The sequence below is a fragment of the Macaca mulatta genome, chromosome 2, assembly GCF_049350105.2.
Source record: "Macaca mulatta isolate MMU2019108-1 chromosome 2, T2T-MMU8v2.0, whole genome shotgun sequence".
NCBI classification, from domain to species: Eukaryota; Metazoa; Chordata; class Mammalia; order Primates; family Cercopithecidae; genus Macaca; species Macaca mulatta.
In genome coordinates, this window is record NC_133407.1 from 90,459,329 (window position 1) to 90,480,576 (window position 21,248).

Sequence of the window (21,248 nt, forward strand, 5' to 3'; positions counted from 1 at the left end):
CACTTATTTTACAAGATTTGTGCTTTTCTGTTTTTAGGGTGCTTTTGATAATTGTAATTTGTAATTTTCTCTACAGATACTCTGAACAACTTTTCTGCCACACTTATTTTTTGAAATGCATGATTCTGTCTCCATGATCTGATGCACAAGAGCCCAACATAACTCAGGGTGAGACTTGGCTATATGGTATTGATAGGGTTTGACTGTGTCCCCACCCAAATCTCAACTTGAAATGTATCTCCCAAAATTTCCACATGTTGTGGGATGGACCCAGAGGGAAGTAATTGAATCATGGGGGCCGGCCTTTCCCATGCTATTCTCGTGTTTGTGAATAAGTCTCACTAGATCTGATGGGGTGATCTAAGGGGTTCCTGCTTTTGTTTCTCCCTCATTTTCTCTTGCCACTGCCAATCATGATTCTGAGGCCTCCCCAACCATGTGGACCTGTAAATCCAACTAAACCTCTTTTTCTTACCAGTCCATGGTATGTCTCTATCAGCAGCATGAAAATGGACTAATACAGTACATTGGTACCAGTGGAGTGGGGCATTGCTGAAAAAATACCTGGAAATGTGGAAGTGACTTTGGAACTGGGTAACAGGCAGTGGTTGGAACAGTTTGGAGGTCTCAGAAGAAGACAGGAAAATGTGGGAAAGTTTGAAACTTCCTAGAGACTTGTTGAATGGCTTTGACAAAAATGCTGATAGTGATATGAACAATAAGGTCCATGCTGAGGTGGTCTCAGATGGAGATGAGGAACTTGTTGGGAACTGGAGCAAGGGTGACTCTTGTGTTTAGCAAAGAGACTGGTAGCATTTTGTGCTTGCCCTAGAGATTTGTGGAACTTTGAACTTGAAAGAGATGATTTAGGGTATCTGGTGGAAAAAAATGTCTAAGCAACAAAGCATTCAAGAGGTGACTTGGGTGCTGTTAAAGGCATTCAGTTTTATAAAGGAAGCAGAACATAAAAGGTTGAAAAATTTGCAGCCTATGTGTTAGAAAAGGAAAATTCATTTTCTGGGGAGAAATTCAAGCCAGTTGCAGAAATTTGCATGAGTAGCAAGGAGCCTAATGTTAATTTCCAAAACCATGGGGAAAATGTCTCCAGGTCATGTCAGAGACCTTCACAGCAGTCCCTCCCATCAAAGGTCCAAAGACCCAGGAGGAAAAAGTGGTTTCATGGGCTGGGCCCTGAGTCCCTGTGCTGTGTGCAGCCTAGGGACTTGGTGCTCTGTGTCCCAGCAGCTCCAGCTATGGCTTAAAGGGGCCAACGTACAGCTCAGGCTGTGACTTTAGAGGGTGGACACCCCAAACCTTGGCAGTTTCCACACGATGTTGAGCCTGAGAGCACACAGAAGTCAAGAATTGAGGTTTGGGAACCTCCACCTAGATTTCAGAAGATGTATGAAAATGCCTGGATGCCCAGGCAAAATTTGCTGCAGGAGCAGGGCCTTCATGGAGAACATCTGCTAGGGCAGTGTGGAAGGGAAATGTGGGGTCAGAGCCCCCACACAGAATCCCTATTGCGGCACTGCCTAGTGGAGCTGTGAGAAGAGGGCCACCATCCTCCAGATCCCAGAATGGTAGATACACTGACAGCTTACACTGTGTACCTGGAAAAGCCACAGACAATGCCAACCTGTGAAAGCAGCCAGGAGGGAGGCTGTACCCTGCAAAGCCACAGGGATGGAGCTGCCCAAGACCATGGGAACCCACCTCGTGCATCAGTGTGACCTGGATGTGAGACCTTGAGCCAAAGGAGATAATTTTGGAACTTTAAAATTTGACTGCCCCACTGGGTTTTGGACTGGTGTGGGCCCTGTAGCTCTTTTGTTTTGGCCAATTTCTCCCATTGGGAACAGATGTATTTACCCAATACCTGCACCCCCATTGTATCTAGGAAATAACGAGCTTGATTTTGATTTTACAGGCTCATAGGCAGAAGGGACTTGCCTTTTCTCAGATGAGACTTTGGACTATGGACTTTTGGGATTAATGCTGAAATGAGTTAAGACTTGGGGGACTGTTGGGAAGGCATGGTTGGTTTTGAAATGTGACAACATAAGATTTAGAGGGGCCAGGGGCAGAATGATACGGTTTGGCTGTGTCCCCACCCAAATCTCAACTTGAATTGTATCCTCAGAATTCCCAGGTGTTGTGGGAGGGACCTGGGGGAGGTAACTGAATCATGGAGGCCAGTCTTTCCCGTGCTATTCTTGTGATAGTGAATAAGTCTCAAAAGATCTGATGGTTTTATAAGGGGTTTCTGTTTTTGTTTCTCTCTCATTTTTTCTTGCCACTGCCACATAAGCAGTGTCTTTCACTTCCAGCTATGATTCTGAGGCCTCCCCAACCACGTGGAACTGTAACTTCAATTAAACCTCTTTTTCTTCCCAGTCTTGGGAATGTCTTTATCAGCAACATGAAAATGGACTAATATAGGTATGCTAAAATCATTTAAAATATTTGTGTTGTGGGAAAATGTAGGGAGAAACTGCACGTTGATGAGTCTGGATCTAATATATTGGATTGGAACATGGAACTGCCCTCTGAGGGTCAGCATCCAGTTTTGGTCAATCTGAGGGGTCTGCTATCAGCATTAAAAGGTCCAGTTCAGTTGGTGGGGCACAACCTGATAGGTGCAGACAATGCGTGAGCCTTGAAATCAGGCAGCAGAGGGTGCAAAGACTGTGAGTAGACTGAGCTATTCAGAGAAAAACTAGTCCTGTTCCAAATCTGGTGACTAGGGATTTTTAAAAGTCATCCCTGAAAAGGGAGACTAGACAGAAGGCTAGGTCTCAGCCAAGTGGGCTGAGGCTGTGAGGACAGCTTTGTGGTTACAGCAGGAACTTAGATATCCAACTTAAAAATACATACAGCACTGAGGCAGAGGAGCAGCTAGTCATGATGAGCTCACGTGGCTGGGTCAAGAAAATGCCATGGCACGATATGCTTGCACATGTCCAGAGCTCCCGTCAGTGGCTACGCAGCCAAAATTAAATCCAGCTTCCTTCTACTTCCATGTACTGTCTGCCTTACCCTAGAATGGCCCCAGAGTTGTACAAAACCATACCTGCAGCGATCTCAGTTGATCTAGGCTTGAGGAGACAAAATGCAGGCAAACCATTATACCCATGTTGACTTTGAAGCTCAAACAGAGGATAGACAACAGTCAACTGCATTTTAGCAAAAAGTCAAGGAGGACATTGAAAGGAGTGTAACTGTTACAGGTGTTGCACAATGGACTTAAAAGAAGGAAAAATTGTTTGGGAAGAACAGCTTCATGCCTATCCTGGTAACTCTTTTCTCCAAAAAGGGAGTGGTTGGGAGAAGAAAAGAGCTAAATGAATGTGTTAAATATCAAAATTTCAAACTATGAAATTAAGATAATTTCTTGGAAGAGTGTGATCTAAGGCATATGAATTCAATGAGACTGAACACAGAAGCAACCAGTCTGTCTGGGACTTTATTACTGACTCTGAATGTTTGGTTTGCTGAGTACCAGGCTTTCAACGGAGACAGAAAAGAGCAATATTTTAAAAAGAAATTTTATTTCAATGTTGGTAATCAAGTTTATTAACATTCTCAAAGCTCATTTAAAAATGAAATTTCAAAGAGCTGTTTCTTTTTCAATTACTCAAGCTGACGGGGTCCATTTTTGATGTGTCATTTCTGATAGATTAGGCCAGTCAACTTGCACAAGATTATAAGTGTCACACAGCACAGCATTAGTAATGTCACTGAACAGGGCATACATATCAGTGATGACTGTACCAGAGAAGCTGTTTTATGGAAGACATCTGCATCTCAATATGGATTTCTCATCTTTGATTCTTTCTCTAGAATTTCATTTTCTCTCCGTTGTGATTTTTCTCATATCTTATATCTTGGCCTCTTGAATGCCTTTCCTGTGTGTTTGACCTTCAGTTTGCCCATTCTCCAGAGAGAACTGATTAGTGAAAAAGCGTTTTTCTAGTTTACCTTCCTCAGTCTCAATATGAACACCGCAGGAGAAGAAGACACACATGAATGGCTTGGCTTACCTTGTTGAAACTTAAAAAGTACTCTAATAGTATGACTGAAGTTTCCAGGGTTTTTACTGCTGAACCTATTTCATTTGAGTTTCTTTTCCTTTAAACAATGAATATTGAGTCAACTACCTTTAAAAAATTATACAGGTATGATATGGGGTAACTCACAGCACTGAGCGGAAAACTGAAGAACAGTCTTTGAAACAGGCAAAACCCAAAGATCTCTTGAAATCTACATGGTAGGGATAAATCATTGTTATTGGGACTCCATCATTTTTGGGTGTTAGGTTTTCTACTTTATGTGCTAATTCCAAGGAGAGAGGGCTAGTGTTCCTAGTTGGGTCTTTTTCCCACTTTTCAGCTAAAGGAAAAAAAGAGCTGCTTGATTAATCATCCCACTAGCCTATACTCATTGGACAAGAAGAGATTCCCTTCACTTTCATTGGAAAGTGAAGGGGAAGAGCTGCTTGGTCTGCAAGCCCCCAGATATCCACTGCAGCCCTGAAGGAGCTGGTTGCCACGAAGCTGGATCTGAGCAGTAGAGATAGCATGGTAAATAAAACATTGTGCTAGAATTTCAGTAGTGTTGGGAGATCACTAAGTGGGAAAAGCTGGGGATGAGTGCCAGGTCACAAAAACCAAAGTCAAGGGGCCCACAACCAGCTGGTATAGTGGAGGGGTTAAGAGCTTAGGCAGCAAATTCAGAGAAACATGACTGCATAGCTTAACCTTTCTAATTATGTTTCCTCATCTGTATAATGAGGATAAAAATAACACCTCCTTTGAGAACGTTGATGTAAGACATGCATGATGTAATGCCCGTGAGGGGCTTAATATAGTACCTAATACTTAGTAAGCATTGATATATGTTCTCCTTCTTGAGATAGTCCCAAGATTGTCAAGTGAACATTTCTTCATATGGCTTATTCCTTTCAGATGCTCATGCTCTGCCTCTATTATCTGGGAGAATTTTCCGCCTGAAGGAAGTGTGTTCAGAAGCCTGTGTTCAGAAGGCTCTGTTAGACATTTGCATGACTCAGGCTGGAGTACAAAACAAAAACAAAATAGTTCCCTTTTACCCTTCTATACTCAACCTGACCTTTGTCATGATAAGCACATTTCCCTCCTGTATGTTACTCTGTACCTCAAGGGACCATATAGGATGAAAGTTTGACAGAGGTACGAAGAGGAGAAGAGAAGAAAAGTAAATGAAACCAGGAATAAAATGTATGATGAAACTCTGAGAGTCTACATATTCTTAGAAGCCAAGAGTGAACTGAACCTACTCAAGAGCTCCTCCTCACCTGCAGCCCTCATGTTCAGCAAACCATAACCAGGACTTTTTAACGGGCAGTGCTCATTCGAGGCACCCATCTTGTAGGGTTATATAGAAAGAACCAAAACAAATGTAACTTCTCAGTTATCCAGTTTCAATCAAAGACCTCCAGAGAAATGCTCAGTTCCTCAGTCCCAATTGGTTTCAAGCAATTAGAATTCCATTTCTGCAGATTAGAGAATTGCTAACAACTTTCTCTTCTCCAAAGGTCATTTAGGATTTTAGGAGATTGTACTTTCACCAGGTTAACACTAATTGGAGCTGGTACTGAGATCTGCAGATATTGGAGCCACAGACATTACATTGACTCCTGGTCTTCCATCTGATCTCATCCAGAAACATCACTTTCCCTTGTGGCTAGCAGTTCCTACCTTCTTTTCTTTAAGACTGTTACAAAATTTAGCTTGTTAATTGTGTTATATGGTGCTGTAAAAATATCTGGGGAGAAAGTTCACATTAATGCTTGTCTAAAGCCCAAAGAATATAAAGCATTATTATTGGCAGAGGAGATACAATTATAGTGACATAGAATTCAGCAGATAGTATGTTTTTCATAGTCTAGGGAGAGAGAATAATCTTAGGTTTTATGAAATTTTAATTAAATGAACATATAGGCTCAAATAATATATAGCAGACACAAGACATACAGATTTTCAATTAATCTCCAGTGAATTTTCTGTTCTTGAGGTGCCAACACGAGAAATACTTGGCAGATGGGCCATCTATGCAGCACATTATGCTGATGCCCTCACATGGCTTTGCATTCTGCAGGAAAGATGAATCTGAAACTTCAGTTGTATGATATAACTGAATACTAGATGTAATATTCAGTTAGTATATATGTAGTATATATATACTATATATAGTATTCAGTTATATATGATATGTATATATAGTATTCAGTTATATCATATTACATATGATATATATATCTCATATATATGAAATACATATATTTATATTTAGGACTCTCTTGAATATATATATATATATGTGTGTGTGGAGGAGCTCTTGAGTAGGTTTAGTTTGCTCTTGGCTTCTAAGAATATGTAGACTCTCAGAGTTTCATATATACATGAGATATATATATCTATATATATATATTCAAGAGAGTCCTAAATATAAAACAATTTTTAGACCTAAGTACCTTGAAATGTCCAGGATTTAATTAATTTGTAACTTAAATTCACAATGACTTTGCCACTTGGGCACACTATTGATAACCTGTTTCATAGGCTATCTTTTATTGCTAAATTATAGAAATCAGCAATTATATCAGGATGGGTCCATAAAGGGGCATCAACTCCATTACTAAGGAGACAATGGAATTTGTCCCAAGTCAACTTCAAGTCATCTTCCTGATATTGTTCAATAGGCATCCTTAAATAATTTAATTGGACATCATGAAGACATCCTAGTCTACATAGCAATGAAGACAACTTTGATAACAGTAAAGATGCTGCCACACATCATTAATCTTACTGTTCAAAGATGAAAGATGCATCCATGTGTCTACTGCCAAATAGAAGTTTATGAGAAAAGCATCCAGATAATTGACTAAAATTTTCACATTTTTTGCTTAACATTTTGGCACCAGGAAGATAGCCTCACATGACACACTCTGCAACTACAACATCCTTGCCTCAATTCCAAAAGCACTTTGTGAGTGACATGTGAGGTCCTGTGGAAAACACTGAGATAACTGAGAATACTTCAGACTCCAGAGAGATGAAAGACTGGTAGAATATAGTAGACACATTGGTAAACCACTATACTGTAACCTGAAAGAAGTAGTGCCATAAAGAAATGATGACATGGAAAAGAGAAAGGGGGCAGGTGTGTAGAGAAAGTGATGACCCTGGAATTGTGCAGCGCAGGAGCCTTGAGAGTAGCAGGTCCAGGACTTTGGGCCAGACTTGAATTTGAGTCCCAAACTGGACATGTATGACTTGGGCAAGTCATTCAACATGTCTGGATCTTCCTGTCCTCCTCTGTAAAGTGGAAGTAATCTCTCTTCACCAGGTTGCTTAAAATTTAGATAATGTATGTCAACCCAGTATTACTTGAAATGCGGATAGATAAGTTTCTAAGGTGGAATTTATTGGCCATGTAAAGCATCATTTAGTAATTATTACTGGTTTTAATTTTGAGAGCAGTTTTAACAGGCCTCTAGAAACTTTGATGCATGCTAAATAAACAAACATTTAAAATGTGTTTGTTTACAGTAAAATGTAAAGAAAGAGATTTAAGTGTAAAATGGCAACGTAATTCTGTTTAATAATTTAAACTTTATAGTCTGGTTTTAATAAGTTCAAATGCAAGCTGTTGGATGACATAAAAGTGATATAGTACTACTTCATTTGGATGATTAATGCAGCATTAACTTTTTTCTTTTACACACCCAGCTAATGTGCTCATGTATGTACATATTCTGTCCTGGGAATAATTATTATTGATGAGGTGTTTGCTCATGGATAATTTTTAACTACTTTGTAAATCTTTTCAGTTCAAATGTCACTTTCTATTGCAAGATTAGTTTTTGATTAAATAAAGATGTAACTTTAAGTGTTGGAGTCTCCTCTGAGATTAAAGTTAATCAAATAACATTAGACTGAATTTACACAATACTGCAGCAAAAATAGAAGTTTACAGATCCCTTCGAGAGTGGAGAGTTAAAGATGCAAAGTAATTCATATGAAGTACCCAGAACAGTGAAATTCATAGAGACAAAAACCAGAATGGTGATTGTCAGGGACTGGGGGAGGGGGAATGAGGAATAATTGTTTAATGGGCACATAATTTCAGTTTGGAATGATGAAATGGAGACAAATAGTGGTGATTGTGGCACATCAATATGAATGTACTTAATGCCATGGAACTGTAAACTTAGTAACAAGACGGTAAATTTTATGTTATGCATATATTACCACAGTTAAAAAATGTAACTTAAAAATTTGCAAATCAGCTCTTTTTTTCTTTTTCTTTTTTTTTTTTTTTTTTTTTTTTTGAGACGGAGTCTTCCTCTGTCGCCAGGCTAGAGTGCAGTGGCATGATCTCGGCTCACTGCAACCTCCACCTCCCGGGTTCAAGTGATTCTCCTGCCTCAGCCTCCCAAGCAGCTGGGATATGCCACCACCAGCTAATTTTTGTATTTTTAGTAGAGACGGGGTTTCACCATGTTGACCAGGATGGTCTCGATCTCTTGACTCCACGATCCACCCACCTAGATTTCTTTTATTATTATTACTAATTTTTTACTGTAAGTTCTGGGATACATGTGCAGAACATGCCTGTTTGTTAACATAAGTGTACATGTGCCATGGTGGTTTGCTGCACCTATCAACCCATCATCTAGATTTTAAGCCCTACATGCATTAAGTATTTGTCCTAATGCTCTCCCTCTCCTTTCCCCCGACTCCCTGACAGGCCCCGCTATGTAATGTTCCCCTCCCTGTGTCCATGTGTTCCTGTTGTTCAACTCCCACTTATGAGTGAGAACATGCGGTGTTTGGTCTTCTGTTCCTGTGTTAGTTTGCTGACAATGATGGTTTCCAGCTTCATCCATGTCCCTGCAAAGGACATGAACTCATTCTTTTTTATGACTGCATAGTATTCCATGGTGTACATCTGCCACGTTTTCTTTATCCAACCTATCACTAATGGGCATTTGGGTTTGTTCCATCTTTGCTATTGAAAATAGTGCTGCAATAAACATACACGTGCATCTATCTTTATAGTAGAATGACTTATAATCTTTTGTGTATATACCTAATAATAAGATTGCTAGGTCAAACAGTATTTCTGGTTCTAGATCCTTGAGGAATTGCCACATTCTTCCACAATGGATGCACTAATTTACACTCCCACCAAAAGTGTAAAAGAGCTCCTATTTCTCCACATCCTTGCCAGCATCTGTTGTTTCTTGACTTTTTAATGATTGCCATTCTAACTGACATGAGATGGTATCTCATTGTGGTTTTTATTTACATTTCTCTAATGACCAGTGATGATAAGCTTTTTTTGCATATGTTTGTTTGGCCACATAAATGTCTTCTTTTGAGAAATGTCTGTTCATATCCCTCACCCACTTTTTGATGTTTTTGTTTTTGTTTTCTTCTTGTAAATTTGTTTAAGTTCCTTGTAGATTCTGGATATTAGACCTTGTTACGATGGATAGATTGCAAAAATTTTCTCTCATTCTGTAGGTTGCCTGTTCACTCTGATGATAGTTTCTCTTGCTGTGCCGAAGCTCTTTAGTTTAATTAGATCCCATTTGTCAATTTTGGTTTTTCTTGCAATTGCTTTTAGGGTTTTAGTCATGAAGACTTTGACCACGCTGGGAAAACTGTCTAGCCATATACAGAAAACAGAAACTGAATCCTTTCCTTACACCTTATACAAAAATTAACTCAAGATGGATTAAAGACTTAAATGTAAAACCTAAAACTATAAAAACCCTAGAAAAAACCTAGGCAATACCACTCAGGACATAGGCATGGATAAATTAGCTTTTAATGATCTCCCACTTCTAAATAATCCTGGGGTTGGGAGGTTTTGTTGTTATTGTTTATTTGCTAATTTCAATTCACTAGGGGTAAGAGGAAATATTAAAAATAAAAAAGCGCTGTAGTGAGCTATGATCATAGCACTGCACTTCAGCCTGGACAACAGGTCTCAGTAAATAAGTAAATAAAAGAGAAAGTTTAAATTATAGTGGCATCTGCAAAAGTTTTTTCAAATTAAAGTTCTTTAGAGATTGCACAGACAATTGAAAATATCTCTAATGTTTTTACCCATGTGTGTCTGGCTTCAGATAATGCACAATTTCAAGGAGGAAAAGAACTGGTGTTAATCAAGTGCTGAGCCAGGTACTAGATGCTTCCTGATGGCTTTGTCTCATTCTATTCTCACAAGAACTTGTGTAGCATATTATTATTCGCATTTCACAAAAGAGGAAAGTAAGACTTCAAAATTTTAACTGACAAGTTCGGGTTTATGTTCCTAGTAATCTATGAACTTGGTGATTTGAATCCATGTCTCCTAAATCAAGGCCCTCGGTAGACTTTTAAAACTTTGGTTTTATTAATGCGTTAAAAAATTTGTATTTTGTTTCCTTCCCCTGTATAAATAGCTAGTTGCTTCAGCAGTATTTCGCCATTCCTAGGAATTATATATGGTATACCATAGCAGAAGGAGTAATAGCTAGGAGTTTGGAGCAACACTCCAGTCACAGCACTAACCTGCTCTCCTAATCACTTGAGTTGATCGGTGAATCCTGTCTGTGCCTTGCTTCCCCCAGCTGTGAAGAAAGAGAGTAATATCTATTCTGCTTGAGTGAGTTACGCATTAAAGGCCAAAAATGATCATATGTGAAAAAACATGCATGATTATGACAGTGATTAAGAGTTACAATACAAGTGAATCTAGAATTTGCAACCACAATGCTTATTATGGCAAAGATCTGTTCAGGTTGTCTGACTAACCTATAATCATGCAATAATCTAAAATCTTTTTATTTGAAATCTCTTATATTCATTTTCTCAGGATAATCTCTCCATCCTTCTTGATAATATTAGTCAATGCCATTCAAACATCATCTGGTGTGGAGACAGTGTAGAGTTTTATGAGGTTGAGAAACTTGTCTCCACAGCGATGTTGACTACTTCCCTTCTTGCTCCACAAGCTCTCCAGGCCCTAGCCTTCCCCTTCTCAAGTAGAATCTTAGAGTCAGTCACCGACAAATGAAAGTTCTTGGTGCCTATGCAACAGCTTGGGAGCCCTGGTCAAATTATGTGTCAACATGACATTTCTAGATGTGTAACTGACTTTATTGTTTGGAACTGCCTTGGAGATGGTGCACTGAGCGCCTTCTGGACTGGTAATAGGTGATAATGAATGAGGTGGTTGTCATGAAGATAAACTAGGCTGGCAGGGAGGACAATTAAAATGATGTGGCCACAATGCCAATGCTATTTTAAAATTTAATCATGCTGCTGGGAGGCTTATTGGGAATTTATTTTCCATAATAAAGAAACCATGCCGGATGCTGGTGCTGTGAATTAGAATCTATCCACACAAAACAGCAAAATGCTGTTCTGAAGATGAACCAGGGTAATTTATAAATGTAGACAGTAAAACAGCATGACTCAGAACCTAACATTATGTTTTCTCTCTCTGATTTACTCCATTGTTTGCACTTTAGTGAAGCCAATCTAGTAATTACGAATTGGCCTTACTTTTACTATACGAGCTCAGCCTGAAGAGGGTTATACTCACAATTCAGGGTGAAAAAAAATGCAAACACTCAGGAGAACTTTAAGAATTCAACTGATAAACTTAACTTCCAAACCAAAATAATTTAGTTCTAATAAGTAGTGTCTTCGAAGGAGTTAACCTTACTAGGTGACACCATTAGTATTAGACACACTTTGCGTTTTTCACTTTTTAATATGTGCAAGTAAGTAGGAAACAGTGGCTAAGATCTCACCCTCTAGAACAGAAGTTGGCAATCTACAGACAATAGGCCAAAATGTTTATCATAGTTTGTAAATCATTTTTTAAAAATCAAAACAAAATAGTTTGTGACAGGTGACAATTCTATAACATTCAAATTTCAGTGACCATAAAGTATTATTGGAACACAGCCATACCCATTCATTTACATGTTATCTATGGCTGTTTTTGCGCTATAACCACAGAGCTGATTAGTGGCAATAGAGATCAGATGGCCCTCAAAGCCAAAAATACTTAATATCTGACCCTTGACCATAAAAAAAGTTTGCCAGACAATGCCCTAAAATTATTCTACTTAAATTCACATCCTTCCGTAATTCACTTATTAGCTGGGTATTCTTGGGCAATTTAGCCTTCCTTGCCTCAGTTTTCTCGTGTGAGGGTTATACTACCAAATGCATGCTATTCAACAGAACTGAATAAATTTGTATAACAAGGACAAAACACTCCCTGGTGCACAGTAAACATTCAGTAAGTGTCGTTATTATTATATTTCATCTTATTAAATGTTAAATGGTTATGCTAGTGTGGAAAACTGTAAGAAAAAGTCTTTAGTAAGTGAGAAAATAATTGAAAATACAAAATCAATATAAACATTGTGTTATGAAAGGTCAGCAAAAAAAAAAAAAGTCATAGGGAAAAAAGTAGTGCACATGTATTATTCACTCTATCACCCTGCAGTGTTCTCAACCAAAAATCTTAGTATAATTTTGAAGCCTATTAATTCAAAACTGAAAATACACTTAAGTAAAAACAATTGGATTGGCACATTGGCCATATAGCTTAAAGATAGGATTAAGGCCCCTGGAATTATTTCCCTAATATAATACATAATTAGATATTGATCATGAGGCTGAAACACCAGCTTCAATTTAAATACTTATTACCAATTCTATCAGCTCATTGTATTGCCTTATGTATTATAAAATATAAGACAAGTGGTTGAAATGCTAAAAATATTTTAATTTCAAAATTTTGCTTACAGGCTTTTAAGCAAACTTTGTCTACTTTTACCTTGAATCAAATTTAATCTGGATTGAAATAGATATGCTTAAGAAAAAAACAAAGCAAAGGTGGGTGGTGGAAGACAATCACCAACACAAAAAGAGTTACTTGAAATTATTAATGGTAAAGAATTAAAAATGGATAGGGAATATAAATAATAACTTTAAGAAAAAACACAAGTGGTAAACAAATCAAGAAAGAACGCAAATGGTAAACAAATGAAAAAAACTCTTTGTCTGATTATATTGATTCAATTAATGTAAGATATATTTACTTGTAATATAGCACAGATTTTTCCTCAATGATAATAATGTTAAGGGTAGAATAATCATAGCAAAGGCTGATGCAATGTTTACTAGGGGCCATATTCTTTTCTAAGTGCTTTGTATGAATTAACGCATGAAATTGTCAGAAAAATCCCTTAAATTAGGTATTACTATTTTTAGAGCCATTCAAATATTTTACTAATAAAGAAACTATGGTCCAAAATTATACACCTAGTTGGAGGTGGATCTGCTATTTGAACCCAAGCTGTCTGGTTCTGCAATTGTGACTTCCAATCATTATGTTATTGATGCAAATATACGGATGCATTCATTCTCTGCTGATTTCAGAGAAAACATTGCATATTGTGAGCTGAGGACTGACAAAGAAGGGGAAAATGTTCTTCATTGATTTCTTCTTGACCTTAACCTCTTCCAAGTGACTATCCATTCTTAGTATTGTACAGCCAATGGTAAATATGTTTTCAATAATATTTTTAAGACAACATAACAAAAGACTTTCCAGGGCTCATGACAGCAGTTATTGGTCAAGTCAGAACTACTACATGAATACACTGTTTTTGTTCCCAGGTTTAGGGTCAGATGAGCAATCACAAATTTAAGTTATAGATGGGGTTTTTGTGCCGATATGCAGAAAAGAGAAGGGACAAGCATTTATTGAGGTTCTGCTAAGTCCTAAGATCTCGGCATATGTTGTCTCATACTGACCTCATAACTCTATGAGATATTATTATCTACACTTAACAGAAGACATCTCTAGATCAGATTAGCTGAGTTATTTTAATTAACAAAGCTCACACAGCTAGAGACATAGCCTGGTTTTAACTCGTTTATCAGATTCCAAGACTATGTTCTTTCCAGTACATAGCACTGCGTTCTATCTAAAGAGTTCTTATCTCTGATTTGATCTGTATACCACGAGGAAATGGAATTCTGATATGTCTTGTTGCAAGCTGGGGAACAAAACCAGGAGAGTGCAGAGGGAGTAACAAATACAAGAGCAGGAAAGGACACTTAAACAGAACAGAGGGAGGACAGCTTGGATAAACAGTGGGATCAGTAGCTGGAGCCCATAGTTGATTTTTATGTGTTTCTTTGGCATGATATGTGAGTAGATTCGATCAAAGGGTTGAGGACACACACTTTGTTTACAATTTATCATTAATATCATTGGAAGGCAGCATGGAATAATCCACATTATGTGGGCCACTCCTCAACTATGATGATGAAAACATACATCAATAACACCCATAAAAACTAATGTAGGTCAATACCTGGGCATCAGGTAGAACCACAAAGAGGAACAGGATGCAGATTCTCAGGAACAGGAGGACTCCAATATGTGGTGAAATGACAGCATTACAAAGTCAAGCTAATGGAGGGAATCCTGCCTCGTCAGTGCAGCTGATAGGTAAACACCCAGCCAGCAGTCAGTGCCAGAGGGCCTGCTATAAGCTGACAGGATCCCAAGATAAGAAGAACTTGGGCCTAGAGGAACAGAACTACACCCGGCAATGGCTAATGAGTTTCATGCTGATCTGTAAAGCACTCTTAAACCACTTTACCAAGCTCTGTTCTTATACAATGATGTGTCTATACATCTTTCCCACTAGACTGGGAACTCTTTAAAGGCAGACCCTAACATAGATTGTAAATTTTATAGAAGATAAATAGATGTAACAAATGAACTTAACTACATGAATTTGATGGAAACCCACTTACCATATTTGGGTCACAAAAGCTCAGAATAGGCGTGGCAGCCAAGATAACTTGATACTGATTCACAAGAGTTACCAAATAAAGGCTCCTAATATTCTGTTAACCAAGATCAGAACTGTTCCAAGGCCCCTATATGGTTGGGTCCTCAGGCGGGCTACTATAGCCACTGCAGTGGGATAGGAGCTATGCCAAGGGTTGGAGCCAGCTGGTCAACACAGTGAACTTTAATGACCATGCATTACCCCCTTGCTTCTATGAAATAGTATGTCATAGGCATTACTTGATGCCTCCATGAGAAATATCAACTACCCCTCCCCTCAATTTCAAAGCAAATAAGTTTAATTGACCAGAGTCATACTGTGAGTCAGCAGCAGACCCAAAACATGAACTCAGAACTCTGACAGTCCAAAAACGACTCTTTATCCCTGTGTTTCCCTTGCCCTTTAAATGTAAAGATGATGCTGTGGGCCTGCTGACCCAAGACGTGATACATTTTCTTGAGCTGATGAAGCTCTATAGAATCATCAGCACTCTCTAATCCAGCCGTTTATTCATTCATTTAGCCACTAGCTCAGTATTAAATAATAAAAACACGAAGAACAAAAACAGCTTGGCCCTACCTTCCTGGAGCCCACAAACCTTTCCCAATATATTTTTGAATGAATATGACCATAGATTTAAAAGTGAGTTAAAAAAAGATTTTCTAGGTAGGGAAAATTCTGACACATAACTAGATACATCTGACTATGTATGTATCTAGTTTATGTCTAGATATGTCTAGACATATCTAGAACTAGAATGTCTAACTGGAACTGCCAGGCATTGTGATGATAATAAATGAGATGAAGATAGAAGACTTGTTTAGTTTCATTGCAAATTTTATATTTCTAATAATGTGAAGGTCTTTAAACTACATGGGATCTGAAATCTTAAGCCTTAACGGCCACTTTTCAGTTCAAAGTAGTTTTGAATTTTTACTATGTACCAGGTAATTGTATGAACTAGTATTAAATTTCCAAATAACCCAATTAAATGGCATCAAGGGATAACTGAGCTTCAGAGAATTAAGTTGCTTGCATAGGATCAAAACTACAAAATAGCAGAAGGAAAATTGGGATCCAGAGCTCTGGGTCTTCAGAGTCCATGCTTTCTTCACTTCCCCAAGCTACTCCCCTTACAATAGGTGAAGAACAATTGGTGGTTTGGGGAAGGAGAGGAACCTCTCATGATTCGATTGTAGCAATTAGTGGGTTAATTCTGGCCCCCCATAGGGAGTGTGCTTAGAGACTTGGAGTCACTCTAGGGAGGGAGCATCTGTACCATCATCATAGCAGCCAGATTTTACCAAGGGTTGGAGGAAAGGGAGAATAGGAGGGTGTTTACTTTGTATTGGTACCTGGGAGACTGAGGCTTCCAACAACTTCACCAGTAGTCTAGGTTCACAGGGAGTGCATTTTATTTAATGCTTTTGAGTTTCATGAGGCAGCAGGATTTAGTGAAAAGAGTGAAAGTGAGTCAATGAGAGCAGCCTAAGCCAGCAGTCAATGACCTGGGCTTAAGTCAGACTCTGCTCTGATGCCAACCAGCTCTGAGCTGGCTCTTTGTCCCTGTGTTGCCACTTAGGAAGCAGTTTCTCTACATTATGCCTCAGGTTACACGCTGGTCTTAGCCACATGGAAATGATCTGATGATACCTTAAAATAAATATGAACAATACAAAATGCACTATACAAACCCTAATGTATTGTTTTCTTCTTTTAATATTTTAAGACTGTGAAAACCAAGGCTTGTTAAAATACTGTTCCGAAGGGTCACTTGAGTAATCTAGGCATGGGCTATGCTCTGTGTTGCAGCTCACCCGTCTTCTTCGAAATATGCAAAACTCATAACTAAGAATTAAGACTTAGTTATCAGTATTTTCCATCTGACTGCATAATTATAAGAGTTGATTAGAAAGTCTCTTTTTAGCTCATTTGTATCTCCAGGGTAGACACAGAATTAGGCGGCTGTAATTGCAGAGGCTGGAGAAACGTGAGGCTTTAAATGGGTGTCTATAAAATGAAAAGGGGAAAAAACAACCCAAAATGTACCCAGTTAATTTAGCGTGCGTTTTTATTCACTTGCTTCTGATTCTCTAGTACAACCATACAGGCTTATAAACAAGTTTTCTTTTAGTCTACTGCTTTTCTCTTATTCTCCACACATGTGTTAATGCATTTTGATATAAGGGTGAATTCTCACAAACAACATTCATCTCCTCGTATGTATATATTGCTAACCCAATAACTGACTAGAACATTAGGAAATTAGTTCTTAGTCACACACTGTGATCGATTTAATATGCAGAGACCTAAATCTTGCAAAAAGGAAATCATGTTATCTAGAAACTTTCATTTAGATGCAGCTAGAAGAATAAAACATGGCCCAAGAAGCATAGAGAGTCTGAAGCATATGGCAGAATTTGACCCTATTTTATTTTTTGCTTCTACTCTGTAGATTAAAATTTTATTTTAACTTGAAATAAACAAATACACACCTTTCTTATTTCCCCCTTCCCCCAAAATATAAGAGCAAAATAAAATTATCTTTCATTTGCAGCTGCTACGAAAACCATCAAGAGATAACACTAGTAAATAATGTAGCTACATAAAAAGCTTTGAAGCCCACAAATAAGCTCTTCTTTTGCTAGAGGTAGGGGTAGCAATGCTAAGTAAAGAGAACGAGAAACAGTCAAGCCAATAATTCCTGGTGACAGTCTCTGCATCTATCTATGTCAGAAGGTTCTTTGAAATATGAACCTTATTATCTCAGGTAGCTGGGCTCTCAAAGAAATCATTAATTTAACAAATACATATGACAGTTTATTCTGAACTGGGTAAGGTGTGTTTTAAGAGCAATGTGAGCACATGAAACACAAATACATCTGGCCAGGTGAGTCAGGGAAGGTTTTGTAAAGGATATGACCTTTCATTTGAGTTGGATTATCAAGTTAACAAATGTGGAAGAGTATTCCAGGCAGAAGGAACAACATGAGCAAAGTGCTGAAGGCATACAAGTGCATGGAAGACTGAAGTAATGATTTGAAAAATCCCACAGAGCTAGAGCATAGTGTACTTGGCAGGAATGGGTAGGAGATGGGGCTGGAGAAATAGATGGGGCCAGATTGTAAAAGCTCGTATCTGAAGCTAAGGAGTTTAGGCTTTAGCCTGAAAGCTGTGGAGAAACATTTGAGGTTTCTATGCAGGAAAGCAACATGAAAGCTGTAGGAGTTCTATTCTGTTTGTTCAATAAATTTTGTTGAAGTATAATAGAGACACAAAATAAGTGTTCAACTTATTGAATTTTACAAAGTGAACATATGTCCACCTCAGGCCCTGGTCAGCCAGATAACCAGTAATTGGGTCAAGAAACATAACATTGCCAACTCCCCAAGAGACTTTCCCCCCACCGCCCCGCCAACCCCATGCTCCTTTCCTGTCATAACCTCCCCCCACAAAAAGGGAATAATTACCTTGATTTCTAATACTGTTGATTAGTTTTGCTGATTTTGAACTTCATATGAATGTTGGCTTTTTTGGCTCAATATTAAGGTTTGTAAGATTTTATCTACATTGTGACGCAGATTGAATTCATTCATTCCCATTGATGTATAGTATCCCATTATATGAATATACCATAATTAATCAGTTCTAATGTTGAGGTGTGCATCTGGCTTATTTTCAGATTTGGATGATCAACAAACAATGCTACTATGAACACCTCATACAAGACTTTTGATAAATATGTGAGCTTACTCCTGCTGAGTATATGTAGGAGGAGCAGATTTGTTGGATCAAAGGGTATGCTGATATTCAACTTTAGTAGATACTGCTAAACATTTCTCTAAAACATGCAATTCACACTCCCCCTAGCGGTCTATGAAATACCAGTTCCTCCACATGCTCACCAACCTTGGTACTATCATATTTTCCATTTTAACCTTTATCAGGCCATATGGTAGTATCCTGCAGTTTATTTTGAAGACAGTGATAGTGAAGAGAGATTAGAGGTTGAACGGCCCATTAGGGAACTATGGCAATAATCCAGGAATGAAGGCATGGATCCGGGGCAGTGTCAGTATTTGGAAGCCAGCTTCTGCTGAAGCTGGTATTTGTCACGTGTCATACACATCCAGTAAAAAAGGTCATATGCAATAATATGAAGCTTAGTTTCTCATCATTTCATGCACACTTGTACTTTTTCCTTTCAATGATAAAATAATTTCCATTTATATAGGATCTTTCATCCAAAAGCCCTTTGCAAATGAAGCCAAAGAAATGCAGCACAGTCCATGTCAGTTATAGCAGAAAACAAAAGGCCCAGGTGTGCCACCCACCCCCACCCCGACTGCCTCCTTTGTCAGGAGCAGGGTTGCCAGGCTTGCCTCCCCAGCACTCCCTGCCTACTGTGCCCTGGAGTGGCCTTGGACCTGTGAGTGCTGGGCCCTCAACTGCCATGAGGGTGGCATGGGAGGTAGCCTGCAGGGAGACAACCTGGCCTGATCGGCACCCATAAAAGCATTTGCTCCCTGCTCTAGGAGTCCTGGTCACCAGGGCAGCCAGGCGAGGATGAGGGACCTGGAGAATGGGTGGGAGTCCAGCCAAGGCACCTGCAAGCCAGAGAGGGGGTTTCAATTTCCTCTGAATAGCTTGACTAATGATGATCACTTGCTATAGGAACAAGAAAGCTTTCGATCGTGAATTTTAACTTTCAATCCCAAGTGTTTTAAGACAGTTTTTAGAAAGTTGGTAGGTCATACCATTTAAAGAACCGTTTCTGAGAGGCAGGGTCTGTGTGAGGTGTCAGGGAAGTGGTACACCCCCATCTATTATACCCGGCCTTCCGATACAGAGGCATCAGTTCCCTTGCATCCACTTCGCACCATCTTCCCCACCCCGCTATGCAACAAGCCCAGCCTGGTGCCTGGGGGCAGTGCTCTTTGTCACCCACACAACCAGCACAGTAGCATTTGCTGGGCTGAAAGGGAGGGTCATGCAGGGGTGCTTCTTCGGAAGGGCTGGCACCTGGAGAAAGCCATGTGGGTTGGAATTGGGATTGTGAAAGAGTTTATAGAGGAGGCTTTTCCTACTAGATCACCTTATTAAATAGCACAACATTCTTTCTTTAAAGCAAGTAAAAGTGTATGTCTGCTTTCTTCCTTTTTTTGGGTTAGTTCCCTCTTTCAAACAAATCTCTCAGCCCATCAACGTCTTTTTAGCCGCCCCTACAATCCCTAACTAATTTGAACTCTGGAGTCAGTACCTTAAATTCCCTAAGCAAAGCATCCCCTTTCTCAAAGCTGTTCTTCTCCTTTTGGGTTGCCTTTCCTGACTCTGCTAATAGCATAATCTATACCACCAGTCACTGATTCAGAACCTTGGGGGCAGCTTTGACTTCTGCTCCTATTCTGACTTCTACCCACCCTACTCCATAGAGTCCCATGAGTTCCACCTCTCACACCACTCTGCATTTCACTTTCTGACTTCTACTATCTTGGCTGGGTGCTCTTGCTTGGAACCTTGCTAGACCCCACCCTGAACTGCTCACCTCCAGCATCTCTATTCTGATGCATCCCACATGGCACTGAAAGCTCAACCTTCCTCAAATACATATACATATGTGAAGCATTTATTTCCAGATGTTGGGGTTTAAGTGCCCAAGTTTTTCCAGTGTCTCCAGAATAAAATGCAAGCTTTTTAGATGGGCCACTGAATAGATGCCTTAACCCATCCTTCTAACATCCTCTTCATCAAGTACTTTGCAGTCTGCCCCAGCAGATTTTAAATTGTCCTCACTGTTCAGTGAATTTATATTTTAGTGGAATTTGTATTTTTAGTGGAACTTAGGCATTATTTTGGGCTAGGTTAGGGAAGATATTTGAGGTCCAAACAGACCAAGAGCTAAGGAAATTCAACAAGATTAAAAGGGTTGGGAAGGAAATCAAATGAAAATCTAAGAGGAAATAGATCAAATCTGAAGAGGTAGACAAAATTGAAGACAAAGTAAGCAAAAGGTCTCAAATCCAGGAGTTAGCTGAGACAGCAGCAGGAAGGAGGAAAAACAAAAATCTGAGCCTAGTGCTAAAATAGAGACAGCTCAGCTTCAGTCTTTTTTATGGTTCTTCTAAGGATGAGTGATCCTTACTAATAGATGTTAAAAGTTGGAGCCTTGCACTTTGGGAGGCTGAGGCAGGCAGATCACAAGGTCAGGAATTCAAGACCATCCTGGGCAACATGATGAAACCTTGTCTCTACTAAAAATACAAAAATCAACCGGTTGTAGTGGCATGCGCCTGTAATCCCAGCTACTCAAGAGGCTGAG